At 49.0% G+C, this 18,956-nt stretch overlaps 1 protein-coding gene across 1 annotated transcript in view; it reads left to right on the top strand.

The window, feature by feature from the left end:
* Positions 1-18,956, top strand: part of B4galnt3 (beta-1,4-N-acetyl-galactosaminyltransferase 3) — a 107,103-nt gene that overhangs the window by 58,224 nt on the left and 29,923 nt on the right. The window lies entirely within an intron of this gene.

Raw genomic sequence — 18,956 nt, 5'->3', positions numbered from 1 at the left:
TAGGTGAATTGTCTGACACAAATTGGAAAACTTTTGAAACTATTGAAAAGGTGGGCATGAAGACAGGCATAGTGGCACACACCTGTGCACCTAGGTTCTCAGGGATGGGCAGGAGGAGCATGTGTTTGAGGCCATTCTAGGCTAAATAGTGAGACCATGTCATAAAAGGAAGCAGGCTGGGGTGTATTCAGCAGAGATGGTTAGCTTAGCCCCTATGAGGATCTGGGTTCAGTCTCTAAGATCAAACAAAGAAAGTTATTGCTGGAGGGTAACAAGGAAATTGCAGATAATAGATATAATCTATTTGTTTTTTAAGAAAAATATACACTAATTCGATTGGCAAATATTTAAATGTTGATATGGAGTGCCAGTGACATTGTTTGGCATCAGATACGTAATGTCAACGAGAATGAATTGCTTTCAACGCGTTTTGGAAGGTAATTTGTTATCCTCTACTGTAGTCTCACGGGGGAGCTCGCCTAGCTGCTGGGCGTGTTAGAAGCGTGCCTGGCCACAGTAGAATGCGAGTCAATTGGGAAATCATTGCTAGAATGTTCTTGGAACTTGTTGGTTAGACAAGACAGATGCTTGTTTGTTTGTTTTTTTCTTGTCTGTGAGTGTGGGGAAAGTACAGAATGCTGCTTAACTACTCACAGTAGCTGTCATGGGGAAGGAGGCTTAGAGGATAGATGACACTTTTTTTTCCTATCTCTCATGCTCTCTAGTTAAAGTAAATATCTGGAGGTTTTAGAGAACAGCAACAAAAAAATAATGCATGCATAGGAAGAGTTTGGACTCAAAGGAGAATAGTGAATAAAAACATTCTGTAACAGAGATGTTGGGTTCAGCTTGGGGGCCCCACAATGTCCGGGTTATGAACCTTTGGGTCTTTTTAATGCTGGGGATCCAACCCAGGGCCTCATAGAGGCAAGTGCTCTGCCCTGGGTCTGCCTTTGGGGCTTTTTAATGTTTAGATTGTACTGGCTTATGGACTGGCTGTGCTGGCAGTGGAACCCAGAGCTTCACACGTGCTAGGCAAGTGCTGTGCCACGGAGCTGCGCTGCCAGCCTGAAGATTTCTGACCTTGGCACTTGGGAGGCAGAACTTGCCATTTACTAAAATGAGCAAGATGAGGAGACCCAGGAGTTTATACGTATGTGTGCATTTACTGTTTTCAGACAGGGTCTTGCTGTATAGTCCATGCTCCTTGAGCTCACGGTGCACCCCGGGCTAGCCTTGAACTGCCTCAGCCTCCCAAGTGATGTGCCCCCCACGCTGGCAAGAGTTTCGTTTTAGGCACATTAGGTTCTGCTACCTTTGTGATGCTCAGGTGGAGAGTAAGTGCATTAGATACGTAGGTGATGCTTGGCCTTGCGAAGTCATCAGCATACAGGTGACATTCAGGAGAAACACGTGAGACCTGCAGGACCAGGGTATGCCTGGGAAGAAGACCCTGAACTGTGCCACAGTGGCAGATGAGCACTTAGTGGAAGGAATGAGGGGCTTGTGGGGAAAGAGTGAGGATTGGAGGTGACCGTAGCTTTCTGCTTGATGTGCTTCTGTACTCTGTGATTGGGTAGAGGGTCGGAGACCTGTGCTCGTTTATTCTAGAAAGAAAAGTTATCTGGGGCTGGGAGTGTGGCTCAGCAGTAGAGAGCTGCATACGTGACACCCTAGGTTATAGCCCTAGTACCACCAAAAAGCAGACAAAACCCAAGCCAAATAGAAAATCCGGTGAAAAGCACGTGGGTACCCATCTGAGACCAGAGGCAGGTTTCTGGGTTGGGCTTGGAGACTGCCTTGTAAAGTCTGGGTTTATTTATTTATTTATTTATTTATTTTTCATTTTATGTATTTGGTACAGGGTCTCTATGCAGCTCGGACTCTGTAGTAGTGATCCTCCTGTTTTCAGCCTCCTCAGTGCTGGGATCACGGGCGTGCACCGCCATGCCCGGACTTGGTCACCAGCTCAGCACGCCCTGGGGGTGGGGCTGGTGCAGCGTGCAGGACTGGGATCAAACCCTGGTCCCTGTACTTTCCAAAGCAGGTGCTTAGTGTGCTGAGCTATCTCACCAGCCCTCTAGGTGTATGTATTTATGTATGTATGTATGTATGTATGTATGTATGTATGTATTTTTGGCAGAACTGGGGGTTGAACTCAGGCCCTTGCACTTGCCAGGCACGCGCTTATTCTACTGAGCCATCTCCCCAGCCCCTACGTGTATTTAGTAGCAGTGATTTACCTGCATTTCCAGACCTAGCATCTCCACCCACCATGAAAGCACCTTTTTGAGATTTCTATACCTTGAAGTCCTCCTGGGCTGGGGACCAACAGAATCCTCTGTTCTGAATCCCAGGAGCCTTTCTTATTTTTATTTATTTATTTTTGTGTATTTTGTGCAGGGTCTCACTCTGCAGCTTGGACTCATAGTGATCCTCCTGTTTTCAGCCTCTCCAGTGCTGATCACAGGCATGCGCCACCATGCCTGGACTCGGTGGCCAGCTCAGCATGCCTGGGTGAGGGGCCAGCATGGCATGTGGTGCGGGGGACCGAATCCCAGTTCCTGTGCTTTCCTAAGCAGGCACTCAGTCTGCTGAGCTATCTTGCCCGTAGGAGCTTTCTTTAGCGTGGGGCTTCGTAGCATGCCTTTTCATGAAATCAAACCAGTCTGCCCTGGAAGCAGGGAGGTAAGCACAGTCAGGAGGCTGAGGGGGCTGAAGGCCCTGCGGAACGTCACCTGGGATGACACCCTGTTGCCTGGCCTGGTTCTTGGCCTCTGAATGGGCTTCCCAGGACCTTGGTGAAGAAGCCTAAGGACTTTGAAACCAAACAGAACTAACTGAGACCTCACTTCAGACCCCTACAAAACCTGGAACAAAGCATGTCAACCTGTTAAACCTCAGCTTTATCTTTAGGGCGGTGGAAAAAGCAAAACTTTATAGGGGTGTGCGTTGGAAGTGAATGCATAGAAAATGCCCTGATGAATAAACAACCAGTAACTAGTAGCTAGTGCCACAGCACTGGAGGAGCCGCCTGCCGCCTTCTGCCTTGATGCATGTTAGTTTGATTGGTTTGGATACCTAATTCATCTTTCCAGCTGAATGATAGGGTGGAGAGAGGAGATAGCTGAGGCTTGGAGAGTGTGAGGAACTTGGCAGAGGTCGCAAGCTGCAGAATGGCAGGGCAGGGAATCAGTCAGGCCTTCCTGGCTCTGGACCTAGTTCTTAATACCACACTTGACCATCAGGAAGGGCAGCTGCACGGCTACAGAGATCCGTAATCCTGGCTTGTTGACTGCTCAAGAAGCCTTTTCCTTAAGCTCTTTTTAAAGCTTCCTTCCAACCCTGAGCTGTTCCACACAGCTGTCAGAACTCCAATAAACTGGTCCAAGAAGCCAACTCAAAATAAATGAGAGACTGTGCAGTCTTTGTAAGAAACCTGTATCTGTTTTTGTACAGCAGCGCAATGAACTCCAGGGAAACCTAACTCAGCGCCTCAGCCAGCCCAGGGGATACATTTGCATCTTACCTACAAATTGCCTACAACAGGCTCTTTGAAAGATGGAAAACCTATTCCCCTAAGATCCAGGAAGGCTAAACAGTTAATGGCTTCCCAAGAGCTTAATGTATTGCTAGGATACCAGCGGCCATCGTGGGTCATTAAATATCAAAGGTTATGCTGAAGAAAAAAAAATTTTAATGTATTTAGTATGGGTTCTCACTACCCTGCAGTTCAGACTCCTAGTGATCCTCCTGGTTTCAGTCTCCCCAGTGCTAGGATTACAGGCGTGCGTGAACACGCTTGGTCTTGGTGGCTGGCTCAGCACTTCTGGGAACAGGGTTGGCGCAGCCTGTGGTGCCAGGGATTAAACCCCAGAACCTGTGCTTGCTTGAGTAGGCTCTTAGTCCACTGAGCTATCTTGCTGGCCCAAGAAATTTTTTTAAAAGCCCAAAAAACAAAAACATAAAGCCAAAATAAAGAACCAAAGCAATCCAAGTTCTTGGTGCCTCAGCTGCCCTCACAGTGGCTCCAAATAGGAGAAAAATCTGAGAAATCATTATCACTCAGGTATAGTGAGAGTCCTAGACATCTGAAAGGTTGAAATGTTAAGCTGGTTGTAGCACACAGCTCAGTGTATTCAGTATCTTGGTTTTTGTCTTTGAGTTGTTCTTGTAGCATTGGCTTCTTCTCCAAAGTCCTCTGTTTTTAACTTTCTCTTCTGTTTTTTGGATAAGGTCAGAGTAGTCTGACCTATTTCTCAGTAGTATTTCCTCCTATTTTTCCACTGGAGATGAAACCCAGGGCCTTGTGCCTGCTAAGCAAGCAGCCTACTTCTGAGCTATACCCATCCCTTGAAAAATTGTTTTTACTGTATTCTGAGACAGTATCTCACTACATTGCCCAGGCCGGCCTCACACTTGCCACCCTTGTGCTTCAGCCCTAAGTCTCTGGGGTTACAGACCTATGTCACCGGGTCTGTGGGGCCTCCGGCAGTTTCTGTCAGCTCATTTTCTTATGTATCTGTGATTTCCTCTATGAAGTTATAGAATGTATTCTGAGAACCCAGCTCCCACCAGAGCTGTTGGATGTGTTGGTTCACCAAGATTTCTTAGACTGAATCAGGTATACAAATTCAAGGTGAGTGACGCTGTGTCCTAGCTTGGTCTCATTGGTAAGAAGAATTAGACTTTTCACTCAGCTTCCGGCAGCGCTCACAATACTAGGGATGTTCACAAGAGAGTATTCACTGAGGTACTAGTTGGTTGCTTTCCTGCTCTCAGCTGTCAACCTCCTTCCTTGTGTCCTCTGTGTGGTGTTTCTGGGCTGTCCTCACTTTCTGTATGCTTTGGATCAACTGTCTCATCCATCTAAGTGTGATGGTAGACCTGATTCAGGCTGCTGGCTCAGGCAAAGGGGAGTGGTGGAAGATGCAAGGTGGGGGCTGGACACAGGACAGGGGGTCTTGGAACCAGCTGTTTTTCTCCTCTCTAGCTATTGGTTCATTTTTAGCTAATCTTCCTGTTGACCTCACTATCAGTGGGTTAGGTAGAGTTGTGCAGATAAGTTCTCACTGATCATCACACCAGTGAAATGACCAGAGAAATAGTCACTGTGTGAATCTAAGGACAATAAAGATCCTTGACAGAGATGGATGTCAGATGCTGCCACTAGTTCATCTGGGTTTCCTGGGAAGATGACTTATTTCACACAGTCTGCTGCCATGGTCAGACCATGTATCCTGACTTGGGGTTCAGAAAGTATGGTCACTAGCACATCAAACAACCAGTTCACTTAGTGAAATCCTCACTTTTCCCTCTGGCTGTAAAGCTAGCGTTTTGACAGTATGGCATGTAAAATCTCACTCCATAGTTCAGTCATCCATCCTAAGAGTCACTGTCTCTCTGTATTCGTGAAGAGCAGAGTACGCCCGCAGAGATTATTTTTTGATCAATGGGTCGGAACGCATGTAGATTGTTTAACAATTACACTGGAGTCTAATGAATGCATTTTTTGTTTGTGAAGGGTAAAAACAAGTAAACATTGAGCAGACTGGTAGGTTCCTACTTAGCTTCTTTCCCACTGACTCAAATCCGTGATACTTCTCAAGTATCCTTACATTTGTTCTATTTATTTATTTAGTATTTAGGACAGGCTCTACAGGGTCTCACTACTTAGATCGGACTCACAGTGATTCTCCTGTTTTCAGCCTCCCAAGTGCTGGGATTACAGGCGTGCGCCACCACACCCAGTCTCAGTCGTCCTCTCCGCACACCCTGGGGGTGGGGCCGGCACAGCATGCCAGGGACTGAACCCTGGCCACTGTGCTCTGCCTAAGTGGGCTCTTTAGTTTGCTGAGCTATCTGGCTGCCCTTGTTCATACTATTTATTTAAAAAAATTCTTCTTTTCCATTGCTGGGGACCAGAAATAAACCCTCATGCCTGTTAGGGCAAGCAGTGTATCACTGAGTTACGCCTCAGTCCTTGTTAATTTATGCAAAAGCTCAGTGGTGGAGAGCTTGCTTTGCATGCACAAAGGCCTGGTTAAACGCCTGGCAGCTTTCCTCCCCACATACTGGTTGGTAACCCAAAGGAGGGATATTATCCTCCTGTGCAGAATGTTGAGATGCATGACAGAGGAGTGTGCAGTGTTATTGTGGGGGTTTTGGTACCAGGGGGTCAAACTCAAGACCTTGTGTTTGCCAGGCAGGTAAGGTTGTGCCGTTGAACTATCCCCAGCCCTTTGTTTCTGTGTTTGTAGGTTTTATTTTTTTCTCTTTGCAGTATTGGGGGTTGAATCCAGCCAGAGCCTTCACCATGACCTGCATCCTCCAACCTTTTAATTTTTTATTTTGATACAGGGTCTTGCTAAGTCACCCAGGCTGGCCTGGAATCTGATCCTCCTGCCAAGGAGGAGCTGGAATTATAGGCATGTGCCATTGCACCCATTAAGAATTTTTAAAATAGTTATTTAGAGAATAAATATATAGTAAAACAATAAATGGTACATCTGTGAACTCTAATATTTATTGACCCTCTTCCATATTTAAGGCAGAGACTAAAGTCAAAGGTGATGTGTATGACCCAGCACGTGCTTCTGAAGAACTCAAAAGCTGTATATGGTGACAGAGTCTAGTTTTAGAACTGGGGTGGGGCCTGGCCTTAGCTCAGTCGTTTAAGTGGCTGCTTCCACAAAGCTGTCAGCCTCAGGTTGCTGGAGTTCGATCCCCACAACACTCCAGCCAGCCAAACCACCCCTGAGGGCATTTGGAGCAAAGAAAAAACAAAACCAAACCTTAGAACTGGGGGACCCAACCAAGCAGGGTCTCAAAGTCTCTGAGAAGATTGCTTTCTGGGTTGCCTGTTTGAGCCGTGACTCGTTTCCACAAGAGGGCCCCTGTTAGTAAGATGCCAAACCAAGGAAGCTCCAACATTAGCTCCTCATCGGCTGCGTGGTTATTGTGCCCACCACCGCAGTGGCCCTGCCCTTAGGAGACAGGAGTGGTCTGAATGGGAGAGCCTGGACCTTTGTCCTTTGTCCTCACATCTGCTTTGTAATCTCAGACAATGACATGTGTCTGTCATCTGGCCTCCAGTTTTCTAGTGGGTTGAAAGTTGGGGCTGGTAATGCTGATTTCTCTGCTGTCCTAGATGGCAACAATTCTTAAATTCATTCTCTCTCCCTCTCTCCTTCCCTCCCTTTCTCTCTCTCCCCTATGTATATATATGTATATATATATATATGAAAATAAATTGATGCAGTATCACTACTTTCACTTTTTTCTTTTTGCGATACTGGGGATTGAACTTAGGACCCTGCGCTTGCCAGGCAAGCGCTTATTCTACTGAGCTAGCTCCTTGGCTCCACTTTCACTTTCAAAGGCTCTAGCAAATGATTGGGTTTTTGTTTTGTCTTTTGAGAATGGTTTTCTTCATGTAGCTTAGGCTGGTCATGAACTCTTGATCCTCTGGCCTTAACCTTCTGAGTGCTGGGATCAGAGTTACAGTCTAGAATGATAAAAAAGCTGTATTTCTGGATTCTGTTGGTTGTACACCAGTGTGAATGGACTTAATGCTGCTGTTATATTGAATTGTACACTTAAAGTGATGCCAGGCATGGTGGTCACAGCTCTTCAAGAGGTAGAGGCAGGAAGAGGATAAGGTCAAGACTTGGCAACTTAGCGAGACCCTGTGTCAACAAATAAAAAGGGCTTGAGGAATACCCTGGGCTCTGTCCCTAGTACCACAAAAAAAAAATGGTGTATTAAATTTTATATGTATTTTCGCTGCACACAGACACATACGTGAGTCTAAAAATTACAAGCAAGAGACAGAGAGATCCCTCAGATGCCTGATTTACTGTTGGAACTTTTAAAGTCATGTCCAGGTAATCTAACCTCTCAAGCTGGGAATGCACTGGGACTGCTCATTTCAGCTCAGATACACATTTGGAGCACACTAACAAACAAGGCCTAGTTGTCTGCAGTGTACGCATGCTCAAGCCTTTATTAGATTAAACTCCATCAGCATCCTGGCCCAGACTCCACCTGCACTGGCTTGCCTGGTCACCAGAGCACATGTGATTCTGTCAGTCTGGGCCAAGAGCCACAGGCCTAACGTTCAGCCTAGGACCAACTTCCTTTGACACTAGACGGGTCATGAATTTACTTGTGTGTGGGTCTCTGTGTTCCTGCGAGATCAGTGAATTTACTCAAGTGTGGGTCTCTACGTTCCCATCAACAAAATGGAAGCAATTCATGGCAGTGGGATTAAAATAAGGATGAGCCAAGAATATGAAAGTGCTCTGATGGGACGGACAAGTCTGGGCCAGTGACCTAGTCCTTGGCCCCCGGCCCTCGGCCTGCCTCATCCTTGAAGTTGCATTAACGTGGTCTTTGGTGGAGAGGAGGAAAGCAGAGCCCCTATATTCCTTTCTTGAGCCTTTGTGTACCATCCTTTCTCCTCAAGACTGGTCACAGGGGGGAAACTACCCACTCGGGCCCCTCCTCCTGTCCCTCTCTCGGGACAGGAGCTTTCTTTCTTTCAATAAATATATTCTTCTCATAACCTCCATTTGTTCCTAAAATTCATTCTTTGGTTTTAGAGAACGCGAACTCGTGCAGGTCAAGTCCAGAGCCCTATGTCATTTGGAGGTTCCCTATATTGTTTGGAGGTCACCCACCAAGACCAGTTTTTCTCCCTGGATCATTTTGGAGTTTCTCACCGAGATCATTAGACGGAGGATGTCAAAGAGGACTTTACTGAGGTCAAGTCTACTGTTGAAAATAAAAGTATTCGTTGGTGCCTATTTTCACCTTCTCAGCATGGGTGGAACCCCTGCCCATCAGAACTGAGTCCTCCAGAGAAGTGGTAAAAGCACTGATGGAGCTAATCATCCCCCAGCTTGGGCTTCCCATTATGGCCACACACTCCCTCTGCAGCTCCTCCAGCAGTCCACCCACTGCTTGGTCGGAGTTCACCAGGCTGTTCCCGAGAGACCTGACAACCCACCAGGAGCCCAGACCAGTGATCAAGGCTACATCAAAAAGAGACAACCTGCCTCTCTTGTTGCTTGCTGAAAAGGACCCTACACCATTAGGGTCCTTTCCAGGACCTGGTCCTGGCCATCAAGGTTGCCAGAAAGAATAGGGCTCTACGCTGATGGTCGCTGAGCTCAGCTAATAAAGAACTTTAAAAATTAAAAAAAAAAAAAAGACTGGTCACAGCCTCAGCAGGGCTGTGGCAGGTCACGTCCATCAGGCCTCATAGGCTCAGGGCTGCGGCCCTCCAGATCAGATAATAAACCTTATTACTTTTCCAACCTGATGCAGAAAAGAGAACTCAAGATGCCTAAAAGACGACACTGTGCCTGGGCTTGGGGCGCAGGACTTACCTGGTGTGCTCGAGCGCTTAGATCTCCAAGGGGGATGGGGGGACAACAAAAAAGTGTGTTGTTTTGGAAGTAGGCATGGGGTGGAGGCAGAGGTAGGAAGCCTGGGCTGCTGGTCCCCAGTGGCCCTGGCAAACCTTGGCCTCAAGGGCCCTGCCTACCTTTTGCTGCTTTCCTTGGACTTCACTTTATCAGTCAGCAGACAAAAAGGCCTGCGTAAGATACATGTTAAGATCTTTCAAAACAGAGGAAACAAGCAGGTGGTGAATCTCTGCCCTTGTCTAGAGGCTGTGATGTGTCCTCTTTATCTCAGGGCCTCAGCTTTCTCTTCTGTAAAATGGGAATCATACCAATACCTAGCCGAAGGGTTGTTACGGAGACAAAACAAGATGTACATATGATGTACTTGACACAATGACCTGCCTGAGGGAGTGCAGTTTGTTACGCCCGATTAAATGCGTACTGGTATTGACCTGCTGGATAAGTGGGGCGGTACGCAGAGGAGGCCTTTAAGCAGCGTGCTTCTCCCCCCAGGTCTCTGTTGATAGCTTACTATCGTCCCCACAGGTCTAGCCTCTTCATGATGAGCAGTTATTCTCAGGTATCTCTCACGCTGCCTGTAATCGCTGCACTTAGGAGGCTGAAGCAGGAGCATTTTCAAAGTTGAGTCACCCTGGGCCACATGGAGAGTGCGGAGCTGGCCTGAGCTATGAAATGTGGCCCTGTCTGAAAAATAAATAAATAAAGTAGTGACAAAAGAAAATGTATTTCCTACTTTCTCTTTCTCTTAAAATAGTTTGTAGAAGAGGCCCAGGGGTCTTGCTGTGACTGCTGAGACTGGCCGTGGCCTCTCCGTCTCAGGAGTCCTCCTGCCTCGGGCTCTTAATTATCTGGGATGACAGGTCCCACCGCCGTGCCTTACTCTCCCGTCTGTTTCCTTCCCAAAGCCACATTCCGTCTTCTCCTCTGCCTGTTTTCAGTTTTTGACATTCTGGTTCCTACTCATGTCTGTTCTGCCTTCTGTGCCTGCTGGACCTCCCACTGTGGAAACCCCTCCTGTGCCTCAAGGCAGGCTGGCGCCACCTCCACCCAGTCAGCATGAAGGAGTCTTGTCCCCTTCTTCCACCTGGAAAAAGGAGAAGAAGGAAGAGTACAGGCTTTGCGCTGGCAGCCAGCCGCTGTCCTGCCCCCTTCACAATGCTTCGATCTTAAAAAAAAGAAATGCTTCCATCTTTGGGCAGGTTTGGTTGATGTTCTTGAAGAAACCTTTTCATTCTGTTGTACTGAGTCAGGACTTCCCTTATATTGTGGTTGCTTATTCTGGACTCTTTGGTGAAGGTGAAGGCTGCTCCTGTGTCTTCTGTGGTGTGTAGAAAGCCATCTTTGTCCTAGTGCACAAAGAAGACAGGGAAAGTCAAGGTGAGGGGGTTCAGAAAAGTCCCGAAGCTCCATCCCTACTGCTGAAAATGGAGCCTGTGACCCGATGTTCCTACAAGTGTGGAAGATGGACAGTCGTGGAGCAGTAGCCACAGCCGTCCGCTGTGCTCCTCACAAGCGTGAGCGCCAGAGCTCATGTAGCAGTCCATGGACAGCCCAGCCAGGGAGGGACAGTCGGTGGCTTCGTTGTGGGTGTTTGTTGCCTCAGGTATCAGGGTACACAGCGTGGGGGGCCTTGGCAGATGCCTGCTGATGGGGCAGCTCGCAGATCCGTCACTCACTCTGGCTTCCGGTTACTCAGTCCTGACCAGCCCTGGTCTTCAAGTTCTTCTTACTGAGCTACTTCCAGACCTGAGCTTCCTCTTTGAAACACTCCAGGAAGGTGAAGATGCTCCCGTGTCTTCCGTGATGTGTAGAAAGCTATCTTTGTCCCATTGCACAAAGAAGACAGGAAAAGTCAAGCTGAGGGGGTTCAGAAAAGTCCTGCCCCGCAGGACCCCGAGAAGGTCCATGTCTAGATCCACTGGGGATTAGTGAGTACATCTCTTTGGTGGGCATGGGCCAGTTTCCTAGTCCCAGGCCCTGTGAACTGTGAGTTCTCCTGAAGCCATCTCTGCTTCATCAGGTCCCTGGCCACATTCCTCCTGACCAGGACAGTTTTTCACTGTCATTGTCATAACACTATAACCAGAAAATGGGCCCTTAGTTGTTGTAGGTTGTTCTAACATTTTATAATGATGATGGTGATGCTAAGGAACCTTTTGAGCACCTCTCTTCTGATCAGCCCCTTGGCTTGGGGGATAGGGGAGTGGAAGTTTACTGAGCTGTGCTGTGTTCGCGGCGCAGTGGCAGCAGAGTGGAAAGGCCATTTCGTCCGTCTTCTCGCTGACCCACTTGGTTTCTGCTGTATCAGGATGGCTGTGTCAGCAGGCAGCACTGGCAACAGCGAGGGCCTAGGCACAGCTCTGGCCGTAGTTTAAATCCCCCTTATGGGCGCCCTACAGGCAGCACTCAGTGGGGAAATGGGTACAGTCCTTGTGTGCCACTCTCGAGCCTCAGCCTGCCTGAAGCCTCCACCTCAGATGCCGGCTTGGCCAGAGGTGGAGGAGGCAGCAGGGTGCTCTTCTGAGCCCTGGGCTTGGCTCTGAGCCGCAGCAGCCTTGCCTCCGCAGCAAAGGAGGTGCCAGGAAACCATGGGGTTCTTCTTCTGGCTGTCCCCACCGTACAGACCTGTGCTGTACAGGAGGACATGGAGCCAAGGGGCCACTGTGACACCCCTGGCCAACCAGTGTGCACAGGCACTTGGCTACATTCGTTCTGCTGAGAAGGCTCACAAAGCAGGGAAGGGGCAGCAAGTCCTGCTCGAGTCCGCTCATATCCGGAGCTTCAGCTGCACACAGACCGTAGATTTGGGTCTCCACTTTCCCTTGCATTTCTTTGGCACCTGTGGTGAGAAGCTAGTGCCAAGTAAGAGGGAGAGTGAAGACTTGCATGGCATGCGGAGGTGGGTGGGGTGAGTAGGAGGAATCGGGGACTGGGTGAGAGAATGGGGACAGGTGGGCAACCACGTGGTGCCTGAGCCCGGCGATGACTGGGTGAGAGAATGGGGACAGGCGGGCAACCACGTGGTGCCTGAGCCTGGCGATGATGAGGGCAGACAGAAATCTGAAGTGCACGCGACATAGAGTGAGGGAATTAAGAGCACAGGCTTTGGTACTGGCTTCGAATACCAGCCTCATCACTTTCTGCCTTTTGTGACTCTTGACAAGATTTTCAACTTAAAAAGCTGTGTTTTCTTGTAAGGCTATTCTATCAATCAGAATAATCTGTGTTTCGTTTAGTATGAATATAGGGATTGTATGAGTAGGCACACGTATGTTATGGGGGCCTAACGCATAGATGGTAATTATTGTGGTTGCGTTGATGATGGTTTTGTTGCATCAAGCTTCCCGGGGTGCCCTGCATTGGGAGGCAAAGCAGAGGCACGCCCTTCTTCACCTTTGGAGCCTTGGGTTTGCCGCAGAGACTTGCCCCAGGTGACGGGTCCCTGGCTTCATTCCTGTCTCTCCCTGTCACTACCAGTTTTGGGGGAGGAGGGTGGTGTGCTCAGGCCCTGCCCGCTTGAGCTGCAGCAGGTCCCTCCTGCTGGGGCTGTGTGGCTCGCCCTCTGGGGCTCTCTAAGGACAAGACCACAGGTCCTGCTGTCTCACCTGGGACCAGCGCATCAGCGCTGAGTCCTGGATGCCTCTTGGCCCCTTGCCAGCCTCCTGTCCTCTCGTGGGACGAGGGCTTGGCCTGTTTGGCGTCACTGGATTTCATCACCTTGTCTCTCTGCAGTTTGAATCTCTGCTGGGCAGGTCTCTGTGCAGACCCTGGGGCTTAATCACGTATCTGCCCTCCACCTGGAGCTTCCGTCTCTTAGGCCTGGTGAAGCAGGTGGAACCAGCCCTCTGAGCTGCCACACCCCTTCCTGGAGTTCCATGAAGGGCGAGTCCTTTCCCCTTGCAGGTCACTTCCCCATACCCTTTCCAGCGGGGCCAGGCAGGCCTCTGCCTGATGCATGGCACCCCATGCTGTGCCAGTGTCTATCAGGCACTCCCACCCAGGTCCAGCGTACCCGCTGGCATTCTTGAGTTGCTTCCAGGCTCCCTACTGATATAGGACGCAGGTGTATTTGGGAATGGGGTAAGGTTTTCCATATACTTCAGTGACTACCCCATTTATTTATGGGGAGATTATCTTCATTATTGGGTTGGGCTGTTTACACCCAGTTCTAGGTACAGGTAGATAAAATCGATTTCCACAGGAACAAGCAAGAAACTGGGAGAGTGAGGGCTGAGGCACATCTAACTTGGGGCAGAGACATCCTTCTCCTCTTGTATGTGTTGGGCGCCCTCACCGCTCACCACAGTAGGGTGTGTGCCTGTGTGCATGCATTCATTGACCCTTTATATGGTGAAGCAAATCTCTTAGCTTGGTGTCTTGCATAGAATAAGTTCTCATTAATTAATGTTAGCTACTATCCCCTAATGACTTTGGAGCAAAAGCAATATATCATGCCAGGCACCTTATAAAATGTCCTATTGGGCATTGGTGGAGGTTTGAATGCTGAATTTTCCCGGAGAGGGCCTGGCTCTGGTGTGCTGGAGTCAGCTCGGAGTCTTTACTGACAGGTTTTTCAACAGTGTATCTACATGCAAATTTAACTTGAATTTTTTGCTTTTTGAATTATTCTTCTGTTTGGGTATAGAACCCAGGGTCTTTTTTTTTTTTTTTTCACCAAATTTTTTGTTTATTCATTTGGCTAAACAAGGTTGCAACATTTAGTGTCTAATTTCTTTCTTTCTTTTTTTTTAGTGCTGAGCTATACTTTTTTCTTGCTGTTTATTTATTCATTTATTTTCTCTTGGTAGGACAGTTTCAATAATTCACACATTGCATACATTCTTCCTAATGGTTAATTGCTGTACAAGATGCAGACATGATATCCTTTTTACAAACACCATTAGAACAAATCCCTCTATTCATTAAGAGAATGTAACTATATATCTATCCTAACCATTTTGAAGGGTTTTTTTTTTTTGGAGGCCAGAAGATGCCTTAGGGCATTTCTGGTTTGCTGTGAGTATCTGGGTTCGAACCACTGCAGCTTCAGCTTGAGTGCTTTGTTTAAGCAGGCACTTAAACAACTGAGCTAATGGGCAGGCCCCTATCCTAACCATTTTGAATACACAGATACAAAATGGACCTTCATCTGTATCCCCTTTTCTTGTTTAGTTCCGTTATTTGAATATTATAGGTGTGTTAACTCAGCAAAATAGTCTAAGAGTCCACAGTAGCCCATAATAGTATTGGGTCTTCTGCTTGACTCTCAATGTCAGCAATTGTTTTTTTTTGTTTTTGTTTTTGTTTTTGTTTTTATTTTTTTTTATTTTAACATTTAGTGTGTGTGTGTGTGTGTGTGTGTGTGGCCAGCTCAGCCCACCAGGGGGCGCGGCTGGCTGGCATGTGGTGCTGGGGGATTGAACCGTGGTCCCTGTGCTTTGTCAAGCTTGTTCCAAGTAGGTGCTTTAGACCACTGAGCCATCTCACCAGCCCCTGTCAGCAATTGTTGACCTGAGTCCCCTGTAGCTCAACATAACAGCATGGAGAACTCAGGGTCTTGTGCATGGTAGGCAAACGCTTTGCCGCTGAGCTGTACCCTGGCCCCTGGCTGTCAAGTTGGAAGTGCTTTAATGCATTTCAGCTGTTGAATGGAGTTAGGCGCTCAAGCTTGTCGGGTCAGGTTGGAGTCCGTAGCAGCAGCCGCCTGATCAGTGAGAGGCCTCCGTTTTTTCCCCTGTGGATGACCTTGATGACCCCATGATACGTAGACAAGAGCATCAGGCCAGAGGTAGAAGAGGTGAGCACAAGCTGCAGATCTGAAACCTAAGGACTTCTAGAGAAGGTCCCGAGGGGCGGAAGGTTAAGCGCTTACTGTGTTTCAGACCTACGGCGGATGTGGATCATCCTGCTCTCTTATGTGACCTGGGGCCGATAACCTTTCTGTTTCTTCATCTCTAAAATGGAGATGATGACACTTAACAGGCAGATGGAGGGGCAGTGAAATGAAGTATGTGAGAGTTTGGGGGGAAAGAAAAAGCACCAAGGGGTGTGTGTGCGCCCTGTTTTCACCTAAGAGCCAGGATGATAAGCTTCAGGCCTCTGAAGGGTCTGCACTGCCCGGAGGAGGGGTGTTGGCAAAGCTGGCGCTGATGGTGAATTTGATAGCCCAGCTTTGTGAGGGTGGAATGTGAGGCCCATAGTGGTGCTTGATCTGTCACCTGAGCTCTGGGTGTCTGTCTCCTGGCACAAATGTGACACCTGTCGCTGGAGAAACAGGCCCTGGCAGCTGGTGCTGTGGGAGGAGAGGTCTGGCCAGGAGCAGCAGGCAAGTGACAAGTGTCAGTAGTGAGATCAGCACATTCTTTAGCCCCGAGAGTCCCTGGGGGCTGAGCGGTGCCTCGGTAGCCTGTGGCAGGATTAATGCAGAGCCCAGACCCTGGGGAGGTCCACACTTGGGGCTCAGTGCCTGATATGGGATAGGCACTTAGCAAGTGTGGGCGGGGGCTGTGGAGAGGCTGGGGGACCGAGTGATGCCCATGGAACGAACAGGAGAGTTCACCACTGTGTCACCACTGAGTTGCTGCTGGCTCACCTCTACTTATTCTGTGGCCAATCAGCATGGAGAGAAGAGGGCCAGACAGCTCCCAGAGGGCTTAGAACTCACCTCTCTTGACTCCTGAATCCAGAACGCTGAACTTAAAAAAATTACTAGGAAGAAGAATTGCTCACTAGGTGCTTGCTGGCTGTCAGACCCCATGCTGGGTCTAAGGTACATGACTGGACCCTCACACCAGTCCCAGGGTGGGGGGTTTTGTCCCCTGCATACAACTGTAGAAATCAAGGCCACAGAGGTGCAATTTCGTGGTCAAGCAGCCACAGCTGATAAGCGGCTGATACAAAATCAGGTCTCTCCTACTCCAGAGCCTTGCTTATCTTTCCGTGATTTGCAAAGTCTGCACAGAGAATTTCTCTCTGCTTACATTGCTGAAGGCTAGACTGTTGCCCATTTCCTGATTCCAGGTATCTTACAACTATGCAGACCCACCTGCAGCCTAAGGGTGGCAGGCCCTGGCACTATCTACTCCACTGAATTTCCTCCCTGTAAGTACACCCCTGCCATCACCGCAGTATTTGTCTTGGGTCATGCAGTATTTGTCTTGGGTCACAAGAGAGCCACTTCTTGCCTTCTGTTAAAGAAAAATAGAACTGCTCACCCACTAACAGTGGTAATGACAGATTTTATCCCATACTGTTAAGAGCTTAATTCTGAATGCAACAGAGACAGCTGAGGTTTTATAGCCAACAGGAAAGCAAAGGGTTGGGGTTAGCTGATAAGCAGTTACTAGGAAGAGGCACCCAGCGTGGTCATTCATCCGTTCATTTTTTAGTATTTTTTTATTTTTTCATCCATTCATTTCTTTGCAGCAGAGGTCTCACCTTGTACCTCAGACTGGCATTGAACTGGCTGCCATCCTCCTGCCTCAGCCTCACCTCACCAGATACCCACAGCACGTTTGCTGAACTGGCCAAACAGCACTGTTGTATAGGAGAGGGAGCTGAGAAGCTTGATCAGATATATCTGCAGTGTTCAGGAGATCATGTCAGTAGGGAGATTCCTGCTAGCCCTGGGGGACAGGCCTAGGACAGGGCCCAAAGGGCCACACAAGTAGAGGCCCCAGAGGAGCTGTGTAAAGTCGGGCCAAAACAACTTTGTCACTTCTCAGCAGGTGCCAGGACCAAGGGAGCTAAAGGCCCACAGGAGGAGTTCATTGACTTAGGGTCAGTCATCTTCCCCTTCTGTGACTTCTAGTAGTCAAAGAATTGGCCTGGAGCTGAAAACGAGTCTGTGAGAAAGCGCTCCTGAGCAGATGTGGTGGCCCAGATCTTTTATTCCAGCTGCTCAGGATTCTGAGGCAGGAGCACGGGTGCAAAAACATCCTGGGTGAGAACGCAGCTAAAAATAAATAAGGACTTGGGGTGTACCTGGGTTCAGGCTCCAGTACTACTACTTCCAAAAAAAGCACCTGCGACCTAGCGTCGCTGCATTGTGTTTGCTCTCGCGGAGCTCATGTGCTTCTGACTGCCAGCTGGCTGGCATGAACATGGGGAGGCCCTGATGCCAAGGGATAGACCTGCAGAACTTCTGGAACCGTAACATCAGCTGAGATTGCGTGTGCAGGAATCCCGCAGGCACCGCTCTCCAGCGGAGGCCGCCGCCCTGGGCTTTTCAAGTCTCTGTCAAAAAGTACCCCGGGGAGAAAATGTAGGCAAGTGACCAAGTGGTGACCAAGTGGTGATGTGTGAGGCAGAGCCCTTCTCAGCCTGGGAGCCAGCCAGCCCTGTGGCTGATTCTGAGCTTCAGGCTCCCTGTCGGTAAGGTGGGGACATCTATTCCTGGCCTATCTCACAAGACTTGGCTCAGGGAGGTCGTGCCTATGCTTGCTTCCTAAACGCCAAAGGGCCACACAGAACGTATCAACAGTGACAGTTTGTAGGGAGTAACAGACCTTGTTAGAAAAGCAATAGCTTCCCCGCCTGCCTCTCTGTGTTCTCCCACCCCACGGAAGCATCCCTGATGTCCACCTTCCGAGAGGCCGTCCTTGTGAGTGGTGCTCTTTATCTGTGTCTGGTTGGCAGGCTGTGTCCACGTTGGTGCCCACCTTGGGGTCCTGTGACACTTGCTTCCCGTCAGCCATTGGTTTCCGGCCTCTGGCTTCTGGTTGCAGGTGACTATCCATGTGCGTCAGCTCTGCCAGCCGCTCCCCCACCTCAGAGCCACGCCCGAGCCTCGTGGCACATCTCCACAAAGCTGCTAGAGGTGAAGCAGCCAGGGGGCGTGGGGGGGTCCATCTGAACGCCGGCTCTGGTGTTAGCCTTGCAACCATTTGCTAGGCCTGATCTGGAATGTGAAGAGATCTGGAGAGCCCGTTCTAACTTCTGGTGACCTGAGATTCTGGTTTATCGCTAACAATTGGCATATGGTTTGTGGTCCGCTGATTCAAGGCCCAGTAGCCACGCCTAGCCCCTCTCCTTACAGGAGGAGGCTGTGGCTCTGGACATAGCTGTGAATATTTCCAGCCAGGCTTGACTCTGTCCTTCGCAGTTTAGCTCTTGCCTCCGTGCTTATTCGAGAATGTGTGCGTGCCCGTGACAGTTTCCTGGTCCTCCTCCCTCTTACCATAGCTCAGCGTTTGCCTTCCCAGATGTGCACGGGTGAAGGGCTTCTGGAGCGCTCAGCGTATGGACTTCATCTGTCCCACATGCTCTCCAGTAGCTGGGCCTCCAACCCTACATTTCCAGAAGTTTATAAATTGATTTGACAAACGTGATGTCTCAAGCCCAGGCTTTCCTACCTCCCACAGCTCTGGTTCTCTCCAGCAACTCTTTGGTTAGTGATTGGTAGGGGTAGTGATCCCCTGCGGCTTCCTTGGAAGGGACAGAGCTGAAAGCCGGGAGTGTATTTCCTTTCTCACTTGTTTCTCCTCAGCAGCTTCTAGAGAGAAACGGGCTTTCAGTGGCAGCCAG

The sequence above is a fragment of the Octodon degus genome, unplaced genomic scaffold, assembly GCF_000260255.1.
Source record: "Octodon degus isolate 3935 unplaced genomic scaffold, OctDeg1.0 scaffold00054, whole genome shotgun sequence".
In the NCBI taxonomy this organism is placed as follows: Eukaryota; Metazoa; Chordata; class Mammalia; order Rodentia; family Octodontidae; genus Octodon; species Octodon degus.
The sequence above is the reverse complement of the archived record's forward strand: the minus strand, read 5'-3'. Positions and strand labels throughout refer to the sequence as shown.